General features: G+C 35.7%; 1 pseudogene across 1 annotated transcript; it reads left to right on the top strand.

Annotated features, from left to right (window-relative positions):
- The first annotated feature begins 6468 nt into the window (after positions 1-6468).
- Positions 6469-11603, top strand: LOC149207169 (ABC transporter B family member 15-like; annotated as a pseudogene). The gene is made up of 8 exons (XR_016252616.1): positions 6469-6942; positions 7075-7129; positions 7221-7399; positions 7540-7997; positions 8097-8637; positions 8734-9600; positions 9740-10735; positions 10874-11603. The product of XR_016252616.1 is annotated as an ABC transporter B family member 15-like (transcript).
- Positions 11604-12961: the final 1358 nt, after the last annotated feature.

A 12961-nucleotide genomic window follows, 5' to 3' on the forward strand; every position in this document is an offset into this window, starting at 1 on the left:
GGGTTATGACTTTGACATCATCTACAGAAAAGGGAAGAAAAATTTTGTTACAGATGCACTCTCAAGGAAGGAGGAGGATGTGGAAGCATTGTTTTTTGTTATTTCTATTATTCCACATTGGATAAATGAAGCAAGGGATGAATGGAAGAAGGACGAAGAAGTGTGGCCGCTCATTCAAAAGTTGTAGAACATCCCAATTCAAACAATATTTCCAGAACTTGAAGAGGAAGGAAAAATCATATTGGAACCTAGAGCAGTCACAGAAACAAGAACCCAACAGCTACGAAATCAATCAATTTCAGAGTATCTTGTCAAGTGGAAGAACTTACCTGCTGAAGATTCCACATGGGAGGACAAGAATTTTATACAGAAGCATCAAGAACTACTCAAGCATTGAGGACAACACTTTTTGAAGGAGAGGGGCATGTTAGGCCCCTATACTACTAATGTAACCCCTTTTTGTTATTAGTACAACCCCCTTATTATATTGTTGTACCCATGTAGTCCCCATATTGTTATTATTGTGCCCCATAGAAGCCCACTATTGTTATTATTGTGCCCTTACATTATTATTGTTATGTCGGCTCTGATTATATTATGACCCCTTAGACTCCTATATATAGAAAGGAGGTCTTGTCATTTGTATCATCCAAGAATTATTCATTTGTGTAATGTAAAGGAGGTTGCCCCCTCGAAGAGGCTGAATTCTAAGGCGTTGATCTATCTCTTCTATATTTTTGTGAGTTGGTTTCCTAACACCTATCAACACAAATAGCAACTAAAATGGAAGTCGACTTACCATTGTTGAACTATATTGTTGGAGAGTTTAATACAACTCTTTGTAAATGAAGGTTCATTGTTTCCATCTATTTATTATAACGTGAAGTGAGTAAGAAATTTATAATCATTTTGAAATTCAGTGAAATGAAGTCTCTTTAGGCTTTTCGTTCGAGTGTAATAATAAAAATTAGATATAAAATAGTAAAATATATATTGATAAATCATGGCATTTATTTTTTTAATATATATATATATATATATATATATATATATATATGATTTTTGAAAGGGAGGTATATCAATATTCAGTTTTCTTCATCACCATCTAAATTGAATTAGAATTTATTAATTTGTAATTTATTAAATTATTTATTAATATTTAAATATTGATTTTATTTAAATTTTAATTTTTTTAACGATAATATTTTTTTTTAAAATTGAATTGGAATTTATTATTTCATAATTTATTAATTTTTTTCATATATTAAAATACCATATTCATTAACAAGTACTATTTTAATAATCAACATTTTTAATATAAAAAATTATTTATTAAATTTAAAAAATTATTATCTATTTCTTGTTGAGTGGTAAATGATGGTAATGTTGATCAGGACATGTGCATTATTAGCCGCTCCACGCGATGTCCATGATAAGGAAGCATGTTGGATAAACAAAGCTTAGCGCTATGCAACAGAACATTCTCGAGACGACTTGGGGTATATCAAAATTGGTAATGGCACGTGTCTACATTTACTAGAATTGGGAGATGAGGGTTTAGTCTGTAGGGGGAATTGAATGCTCAAGAGTTATGGGAGGCCTCACAAGATAGCCCATCCTATTCCTCGACTATGGTTGTGCTTGCTCAAGGATTGAAAGAGGAAGCATGCGAAGTGTGGACTCCAATGGTAATGCAGAATTCAATCTGGGACCTTTGCTCACAACAAATTTTGGAAATAGTATTCACTATAAGACTGGTTCAACGATAGGTGGTCCTTGCGAGGGGCTCCTCTTTGGAGTGGGTGCTAGAGCTTCAACTTATGTTGTTTTCTAGATAATTCCATTTCATTTTTCTTCTGTCATGATAGACGTGTGGGGTACTTAGTTAGTTTGGTCAAATTTTGACCTAGTGAAGCTTGTGAAGGGTCACTTTGACTTCTGTTGGTGGCCCTGGCGATTTTTTCCCCTCTTCTACTTGAGTAATTGTGGTTGGAAGTTCCTTAGTTTATACATCCCAACAAAGAGTTGAAGGCATGTGACCTTCTAGGCTTCTAGAGGAAAGAGGAGTCTAAGTAAGAGGGTTAGGGACCAGTTCGAGAAGCTCATCTACTTCAAGGTATGCTTCCAAAGATATGAGGAGTTCTTGACTAGGGTATGTATGTTTGTGGTGTGGTGTGCTTTAATAAGGGTGGAGATTGGGATTTCCTAGCTCCAATTAGTAAGGGTGATGGGTGAAGAACTGTGTGTCATTTTCGGGAGTGGTTGTGGGTTAGCTTGTGGTTATGTGACTGCCTCTTTGCGACGTGTAGGGAGACAAGAATTCTTCCATCCAGGGTGTGGGCATGTGGGTGTAGCTAGAGAGTGGTAAGCACAACTTCTGCCAGGCATAATTACCAGGGGCTGCAAGGATATTTGAACGACCTACACATGCAACGACAAAGAGGTAGGCCTCAGCGTGATGGGGGCTCTAGGGGGCAGGGGGCAGGGCGCAAGGCATCAAATTGTACCACATGATGAAGAGGGAGAGTTGGAGCAACCACATGGTATTTCCCCTATGCAGGTGGATTTTCCACCCCCATTTGATTCCCTGGAAGCACAAATCCGTTAAGTGCAAGTGATGGTTAATCAACTGGAACATGATAAACACAATCACATAAACGATGCCATAATATTTCTAAATGACATTCAGCATAACCAATGACATATCCTTGCTTAACAAGACTCCTTTTGTAGAGGTCAAAATATGCTCTATGATCAGATGGATAGCTTTGAAGGACGCATGGCACACATGGAATCTCATGTTCACAATGCATTTCATCGCCATGGTGAGGGTAGCAATGATGCCTAAGATCCAAACAATGTGAATGGGTAATGATCCGAGTGTGTTGTATTTTGCTTTTTGGTCAGTTTGGTCCATTTGGGCCATTGATATATAGTCTCATAATTTTATTTTGTTGTTAAACAAAGAATTCATTACAATGTTATTAGTATTTTTATTCTTAAAGAGTTCAGGCTTCTGTGATCCATATCAAGTTTGTGAGAGATTTTTCGGCGAAAATCACATGGAATACCATTTGTCGATGCGTTTCAAACCAACTAGTGTGGTTCATCGTCAGGACGAGTTGAAGAAACAGATCCAGCTTAGCATGTTAAATAGTCTGAGCAGAGCCTCCAACAGCTAACTTGACCAACGGCGAGTTTGACTCTAGGACCAGGGTCAAAATTATTTAATAATATAATTAGTAATACCTAGGACCAATATCTTAAAAATATATAAAATATATTTTTAATGGGTATTCAGTTCAAAAAATATTATAAAAATTATAAGTCAATTAGTATTTAAAAGGAAATTTAGTTAAATAAAAGACCTTATAATATATGAATAAATACAAATATATAAAATATATAAAATAATTTTGTTTAAAAGTATTATTAAAAATTATAAGTTAATTAATAATTAAATGGAAAAATTAGTTACATAAGGGACCTGTATAAAATAAAGTAATATCAAAAGGATGTTAGGTTAGTTAGAAAATTATTTAAAAAGTATAAGTTGATTAGAATTTAAAGGAAATTAGTTTATAATATAAGAATAAATTATATGCATAAATATAAATAAATTATAAAATATATAAAAATAATTGAAATGGGTGTTCATTTAGAAGTATTATTAAAGTTATAAGCTAATTAGTATTCAAATGGAAAATAGTCACAACGGACCTTATAATACCTGAAGTAATAAGTTGTTAGAATAAATATAGGAAATGAGAAAATTAACACTCTATAATAAAAATAAATAAATAAATAAATAAAAATAAAAATAACAAAAAATATAAAAAATAATTAAGTAATTAAAAAAATAAAAAATAAATGAATAAATAAAAATAACAAAAAAATAAAATTAATTAATTAATTAAAAAATAAATAAAAATAAATAAATAAAATAAAATAAATAAATAAATAGACAAAAAAATAACCTAAAGAGGGGGCGGAAAAATGACTAGGAAGAGAGTGCTGGGACCCAACACCTACTGATTTTCTAGCCATCCTCCCTATTGAGATTGCATGGCCTCTTTTCAATCTCAAGCGCTTCTTTTCAATCTCAAGGTGTTTATATGATCCCCTGTTCCTATGGGACCCCCTATATTGGGGAGACTGGTCACTCCATTAATTAAAGGATTAGCGAGCACGGAGCGGACCTTAAGCATAGGAGAGCTAAGTCTTCCGCTTTAGCTGAACATGCTGAGAAAACCAATCATCATGTTTGTATTGAGGAGGCTAGTGTTATTGCTAAGGTTTCACATTTCCATCATTGAAAATTTAGGGAAGCGCTTGAGATTGAAAAGAGGTCATGCAATCTCAATAGGGAGGATAGCTGGAAAATCAGTAGGTGGGAGCTTGAGATTGAAAAGAGGTCATGCAATCTCAATAGGGAGGATAGCTGGAAAATCAGTAGGTGTTGGGTCCCAGCACTCGCTTCCTAGTCATTTTTCCACCCCTCTTTAGGTTATTTTTTTGTCTATTTATTTATTTATTTATTTTTATTTTTATTTTTTTTAATTTTTTTTTCTCTTTTTCTTTTCTTTTTTTAATTTATTTATTTATTTTATTATTTGTTATTTTTATTTATTTATTTAATTTTTTTTTTTTTTATAGTGTTAATTTTCTCATTTCCTATATTTATTCTAACAACTTATTACTTCAGTATTATAAGATCCCTTGTGACTATTTTCCATTTGAATACTAATTAGCTTATAACTTTAATAATACTTCTATATGAACACCCATTTCAATTATTTTTATATATTTTATAATATATTTATATTTATGCATATAATTTATTCTTATATTATAAACTAATTTCCTTTAAATTCTAATCATCTTATACTTTTTAAATAATTCTCTAACTAACCTAACATCCTTTTGATATTACTTTATTTTATACAGGTCCCTTATGTAACTAATTTTTCCATTTAATTATTAATTAACTTATAATTTTTAATAATACTTTTAAACAAAATTATTTTATATATTTGTATTTATTTAATTTATTCATATATTATAAGGTCTTTTATTTAACTAAATTTCCTTTTAAATACTAATTGACTTATAATTTTTATAATATTTTTTGAACTGGATACCCATTAAAAATATATTTTATTATAGATATTGGTCCTAGGTATTACTAATTATATTATTAAATAATTTTGACCCCATTCCTAGAGTCAAACTAGTCGTTGGTCAAGTTAGCCGTTGGAGGTTCTGCTCAGACTATTTAACATGCTAAGTTGGATCTGTTTCTTCAACTTGTCCTGACGATGAACCACACTAGTTGGTTCGAAACGCGTCCACAAATGGTATTCCATGTGAAATGGTATTCCATGTGATTTTCGCCGAAAAATCTCTCACAAATTTCTATTCTTATAAATAAATAATTCTTCTCTAATAAAGTAATTACAATATCATTAGCGTTTCTATGCTAGTGAATAAAAATTCTTTTTAAACACAGAGTTTATTACAATGTCATTAGGGTTTCTATTCAAGTGAACAAAGAAATATTTATTATATCAATTAAGATTATTTAAAAATTATTTATAATAGTAATTAAAATCTATTATGTAAATAATAATTTTTTAAACCAGTATTTTAAATATAAAATCTAATAAATATTTAATAAAATAATATTTATTATAAAAATATAGATTTTGGTAGTTATTTAAAATATAAGTTTTGTTAGTTAATAAACAAGTATATAATTAAAAAAAAAAACTTAAGTACACCATTTACTTACTTTTAGTTTAAAAAAAATATTAAATAATAATACTCATCTTTCCAATTTTTTAATTTTAAGCATACGTACACTAGAATCAATATCATAAAATGGGTTTCCTTACTTGTTCTTATAAATTTAATTTTAAGAATACCTACATTAGAAATAAAATCATAAAAAAGTTTCCTGATTTGTTCATATAAATATAATATCACATGTTGGAATTCTGACAAATATATATCGAATATTTAATGCCGATGCTATGATGAGCTTGCGAATATGTTTATATTTTATGCTTTACGAAAGTAATTAAATTTTAAGAATACCTACATTAGAAATAAAACCATAAAAAAGTTTCCTGATTTGTTCTTATAAATATAATATCACATGTTGGAATTCTTACAAATATGATATCGAATATTTAATGCCGGCGCTATGATGAGATTGCGAATATATTTATATTTTATGCTTTACTAAAGTAATTAAAAAAATTAGCATCTTGCTTTAAACCGTAACCAATACCCAACAATATATATTAGTATTAGCCCTGACATCGAACATGAATTTGACAGCAAGGCTGATTAGAAGCAAAATTAGAAACAGGCAATCTGATTATAGGCAGCGGCGTTTATTACACCTGGCATGCGAACCTTTCCCTAAATCAAAATGATTAGAAAAAGAAATCCTGATTAGAAGTCGATTAGAAACAGCAAACCTGATTCCACACAGTGAAGTTCATTGTACCTGGCATATGAACCTTTGCGTAATTTAAAGAATTTTGTGGCAATTAACATAGCGAAGCTAAGTATCCTATCGGTTAAGTATATAAGAACGAAGAAGCCCTGGGAGAACTGAACTTATTGCAGTCGAAGAACATGGCGAAAGAACAGCTAGGGCTGTCGAGCCTGGAAGAACGAGGTGAAGAAAAGAAGGCGTCGGCTTCACAAAAGCCAAAGAAAGGCCAAAACGCTGGTCGTTCCAAGAATTCTGATATCTCGTTGCTGAAACTTTTGAAGTATGCCGATTCAACAGATTTGTGGCTTATGGTACTTGGCACTCTGGGAACAATTGCAGATGGGGCTGCCACGCCCGGGACGATGCTTATAATGAGTAGTTTGGTGAACACATTAGGAATTGGTGTATCGGAAAATTTCATTGATACAATCAACAAGGTAGTACTCATAGCTTTCACACCTCTGAAAAAGATAAGAGCCATGATCTGGTATATGGATTATGACTCTGATTTTTATTGAAAATTTTCTTACTTTTCATAATGACTGACTGTCTGTTGGTAAATTGTGCAGTATACTTTGCGTCTAGTGTATTTGTCGATCGGTGTGATGGTTGCTGCGTTTCTTGGTGGGTATAATTGCTATTTTTGTTTTCGCCCTTTTGCCCGTTCCTGAAGGGTTTTTGGTGATGCTGTTTTGCTTTGCTTTGTATTTATCAGAGGCGTTCTGCTGGGCGAGGACCGGCGAAAGGCAAGTATCTCGGATGCGCAGAAAATATTTGAAGGCGGTATTGAGGCAGGACGAGGGATTCTTCGACACCCAAGGAACCACCACCTCAGAAGTGGTTACTAGCGTTTCTAATGATAGTCTGGTCATACAGGACGTTTTCGCTGAAAAGGTATATGTCGGTCTGTCTCTCTCTCAGCTAATTTGTCATGTTCCCACTCTTCAGGATTTTGTTTTTGTTCTCACTCTACATGATTTTTGTCTCTTTTAAACCTAAAAATTGGTTTTACTAATTCTCCTATCCATCTTCAGATACCCTGCTTCATCATGAATATGTCTATGTTCGTGGGGACTTATTTTGTGAGATTCTACTTGACATGGAGACTGGCAATAGTGTCATTTCCTTTCGTGATCTTGCTGATCATTCCAGGATTAATGTATGGACGGATTCTGGTGGGGACTTCTCTCAAGTTGAATGAAGCCTATAACGTAGCTGGGAATATTGCAGAGCAAACTGTGTCATCGATCAGAACGGACATTTCTTTTGTTGGAGAGGAGAGGACAATGGCCAAGTTCTTCGATGCGCTCAATGGAACTGTAAAGCTTGGGCTGAAACAAGGTCTTGTCAAAGGGTTGGCAGTAGGAAGGGGAGGAGTCACCTTCAGTATTTGAGCGTTTAACTCGTGGTATGGTAGTAGATTGATTATGCATCATGGCGCAATAGGAGGGAAGATTTTCATAAGTTCAGTTTCTCTACTGCGGGGTGGCTTGTAATTTCTTTGTCCCTGTCAATTTTTCTCTTTTGATTGCTTCTATAATTTCTCCAAGGATCTCAAACATAATTTCTGGAATAATTGATATCTTTGCAGATGTCTAGGAATTGCACTTCCGAATCTCAGATCTTTTTCAGAAGCACGGGTTGTTGGTAAATGCATCTTTGAGATGATTGACAAAGAACCCATCATTGATTCCGATGATTTAAATGGAGAAATATTGCAGGAGGTTAGAGGTGAAATTGAATTTAGAAATGTTGAATTTGCATATCCATCTCGACCGGAGACCAAGATATTTCGCAACTTTTGTCTAACCATTCCCACAAGTACGACCGTTGCGTTGGTGGGAGGAAGCGGGTCAGGGAAATCTACAGCTGTGGCGTTGATAGAGAGATTCTATGATCCCCAAGCTGGAGAGATTGTGTTTGATGGAGTGAACACTAAAGCGCTACAATTAAAATGGCTGCGTTCCCAGATTGGGTTAGTAAGTCAAGAACCTGCACTCTTTGCTACATCGATCAAGGAGAACATCTTGTTCGGAAAGGATGGAGCCAGCTTGGACCAAGTAATTGCTGCAGCCAAGGCGTCCAATGCTCACAATTTCATCAGTCAATTGCCACATGGTTATGATACACAGGTAAGATTCCGCTTTGGGTTTGTTTTGTTTATTTCGTCCCTATCTCTATCAAGTGCTGTCGGTTTCACAAGTTATTTCGGGATTTGGGGATTACAGGTGGGCGAGCGTGGAGTGCAGATGTCGGGAGGGCAAAAGCAACGTATAGCCATTGCTAGAGCTATGCTCAAGGATCCTCGTCTACTTCTTCTTGACGAGGCCACTAGTGCTCTGGATGCGGAGTCGGAGAAGATCGTTCAGGATGCTCTAGACCAAGCTTCAGTCGGACGCACGACAGTTATAGTTGCTCATCGCCTCTCCACCATTCGCAATGCGGACATGATTGCAGTGATTCAAGCTGGTCAAGTGATCGAGACAGGCCCGCATGAAGATCTGATATGTAGACCCAACGGAGCATACGCTACTTTGGTGCAACTGCAACAGGCCGCAGCAAACAAGTCAGATGAGAGAGCCGAAGGCGACAATATTCGAGCCTGGTCTTTGAGAGCGAAGAGCTCTGGCTTACATAGTAGATCCAGTTCGAACACGTCCGCATCAGGCCATCAAGAAGTGGTGCACGAAGATAAGGCTCCTTCCGCCCCTTCATTCCGTCGACTGTTTCTTTTGAATGCTCCGGAGTGGAAGGAAGGCATATTAGGCTGTTTGGGAGCCCTGGGTTTTGGGGCAGTTCATCCTGTTTATGCCTTTTTCTTGGGGGCCGTGATATCCGTATTTTTCCTCAAGGACCATGAGGAGATCAAATCCAAAATCAAAGATTACTCTTTCATTTTCGTGGTCTTGGGAGTAATGTCGATGGCAGTAAATGTATTGCAGCATTACTATTTCGGAGCAATGGGAGAATATCTCACGAAAAGGATTCGAGAGCGGATGCTATCCAAGATTCTTACTTTCGAGGTTGGTTGGTTCGACAAGGACGAGAATTCCAGTGGAACTGTGTGCTCCAGACTCGCAACAGAGGCTAATGTGGCAAGTATATGACCTTTAAAGTTTGAATGTTTCTAGCCTATATCTGTTCGTGGTACAATTTTCTAACAGCTCGAACGCTCGAATTTGCTTTTGTAATTTTCTAACAGCTCGAACGCTCGAATGTGCTTTTGTGATACAGGTGAGATCTCTGGTCGGAGATCGTATATCATTACTTGTACAAACTGTGTCGGCTGTGGCAGTCGCCTTCACGTTGGGTTTGATTATAGCATGGCGTCTTGCAATTGTAATAATCGCAGCGCAACCTCTGGTAATATTATGTTATTACACCAAAAAGGTTATGTTGAAGACCATGTCCCTGAAAGCTCAAAAAGCTCAAGATCAGGGTAGTCAACTCGCGGCAGAGGCTGTCGCTAACCATCACTATTAGTGCCTTCTCTTCACAGGACAAGATTCTTCGTCTCTTCGAAAAGACATAAGAAGGCCCTCAAAGAGACAATTTCAAACAATCTTTGTTTGAAGGAATAGTACTGGGAATTTCTCAATGTCTAACAACATGCAGTACGGCCTTGGATTTTTGGTATGGAGGGCACCTTGTTTTCAAAGGATATATCACCTCCAAAGCTCTTTTTCAAACTTTCTTCATGTTGATGAGCACCGGGAAAGTGATAGCAGACGCAGGGAGTATGAGCAGCGACATCGCTAAAGGATTTGATACAGTCAAATCCATGTTCGGCATCCTGGACAGAGAGATCCGCATAAACCCAAACGATGAGAAGGGCGAGATCGTGGATAAGATAGAAGGGAACGTGGATTTGAGAAACGTGGACTTCGCTTACCCATCTCGTCCAGATGTGATCATCTTCAAGAACTTCTGCTTAAGAATAAAGGCCGGCAAAAGCATGGCTCTGGTCGGACAAAGCGGATCAGGAAAGTCGACTGTCATTGGATTAATCGAAAGATTCTACGACCCATTAAAAGGGACGGTGAGGATCGATGGCATAGACATCATGACGTTCAACCTGAAGAGTCTGAGAAAACATATAGCTCTGGTAGGTCAGGAACCCACCCTGTTCGTGGGGAGCATTCGAGACAACATTCTTTACGGAAAAGAGAACGCAACTGAGGTGGAAATGATCGACGCTGCAAAGGCTGCAAACGCTCACGACTTCATCAGGTAAATACTGCAATTGTTGAAAAGAAACAGATTCATCATGCTCATGCAATTAATTAGGAAGTGAATTAGCCGAAATTGAAAGATACTGTTTACGCAATAAATTAGGATACACTGAGTCGGGGCAGTGAAACTGTGCAGCTCTTTGGGTCAGGCATACGAAACAAACTGCGGAGACAGAGGACTGCAGTTATCAGGCGGGCAAAAGCAGCGGATTGCGATAGCGAGGGCGATCATAAAGAATCCGAGCATATTACTACTGGACGAGGCAACGAGCGCATTGGACAGCCAGTCAGAGAAGATCGTTCAAGAGGCGCTGGACAGAATAATGGTGGGGAGAACGAGCATTGTGGTAGCTCATCGACTGAGTAGCATTCAGAATGCAGACTCAATCGCTGTAATTCAAGACGGGAAAGTCATTGAGCAGGGAAGCCATTGGTATCTAATGAGCAAAGGAGAAGGCAATCCATATTATTCGCTCGTCAATATGCAGCGAACACACCACCCCTAAATCCAGATCTCATTGCTTCAAAAAGAATCCCCATGATCCACGTCCTAGGGCTTTCTTAATATTCTTAAATAAATTTGGAAGCTGGATCTTACTGCTTTTAGAGCAAAATATCGTGTTGCTGCCAGATGATAAATATGCCAATTGCAGTCACCGAGAGGTGACATGAAGAGAAAAGCGATGAAAACGATAATGATGTTGATTATAATATAACCAGTTTCCAAAATGGTACCGACTGACCGGAAGAAAGGAAAGATTGTACGCTGCGGGTTTCTTGATCTATTCTGTTCGGTAAAGAGTTTTGGTTTTCTTGATCTATTCTGTTCGGTAAAGAGCTCTAAAAATAAAGCCGGTTTCTTGAACTATTATTTTGTTCGGTAAAGAGTTCTAAAGTAGAGCCACTGTGGAATGAATACTCTGTCAAAACCAAATTGGCGTTATTGTTGGTAAACTCCAGCTAATTTACTACCCGATGATAACAAATCCATCGTAATCAAACTAGTAATTGCCCACGGAAAATACCCAGAAGGTGATCATTAAGATCTTCCCTAACGATGATAATTGCGTGATTAAGTTAATTACTAAGCGATAGACTTGGGAAAATAATCACATTTCTTTAAAAGCGGATTTATGGATACCCTGTCCACCCCAGGAGGGAAAGACGGGAGAAACATTCCCAGATTTAGCTGTGCCCAAGATCACGGCTCCGTTAATGAATGCACAGCCTCTGCGGCTACCGCGGTCGTCGCTGGTTAGTTAAGTACACGGAACGGCTGAGTGGAGCGGATGAAGAGCGGAAGTATGGAGCCAATGGCCCGCCCTCAGCTCGTGGTGAACACGTATCTGAATTGATAAGGATGAGGGTCTACTGACTCGTTTGAAATTTTTTGGTGGGTTTAAAATTGCAGGGTGATAAATAAAATGAATAAATCTGTGGATAAGGATGAGGGTCTGCTGACTCGTTTGAAATTTTTTGGTAAGTTTAAAATTGCAGGGCGAGAAATAAAATGGATAAATCTAACTTAGAGATAAAAGGTCTTTCTAAGCATTTTTTTTAACCCAAGTTTAATTAAAATTCGATAAAAAAATTTAAAATTTTTGAATTTTATTTAATTAATATATATATTTAAATTGATAAAAAAGGATTAAAAATTGAATTTAAATTATTTAATCGGTATATTAGGAGTGTTTTATGAGTTTTTCAAGATGTTAATTTATTTATACATTAAAAAGTGTATTTTAAAAAATCAAAATCACAATTTTGTTTGAGATTATATAATCAGCACAATCACATTACTAGTTGTGGTTGATAAAGTTGATAAGCTCATATCAAGTACATTTATCAATTCTCAATAATATTAAGAATTAATGTTATTAGTGTTATTATCAATACTATTAATATTAATATAAATATAAGAACCATATTAATAATAACTAATATTATACTATTGCTATTAAAAACTCAATTTTATATTTTTACTTCATCTAATTGACTTATAATCAATTTAAAATATAATGTATTTCAATTTTTAAAAATAAAAATGCATTTCAAAACATCAACCATGATTTCAGACTTTATGTTTTTGTGATTCATGATATATTGTTCAGACCTTCCGGAAAAATCACATTGAGAACAAAGGGTCGACGTGTTTTGAACCCAAATCTAGATTCATCATCACGACTATTTTTAAATTTTATAATTTATTAATCATGAAGGAACT

Source organism: Pinus tabuliformis, chromosome 1_2 (genome assembly GCF_031772625.1).
Source record: "Pinus tabuliformis cultivar Carrire ecotype Pingquan chromosome 1_2, CPIR1, whole genome shotgun sequence".
NCBI lineage: Eukaryota > Viridiplantae > Streptophyta > Pinopsida > Pinales > Pinaceae > Pinus > Pinus tabuliformis.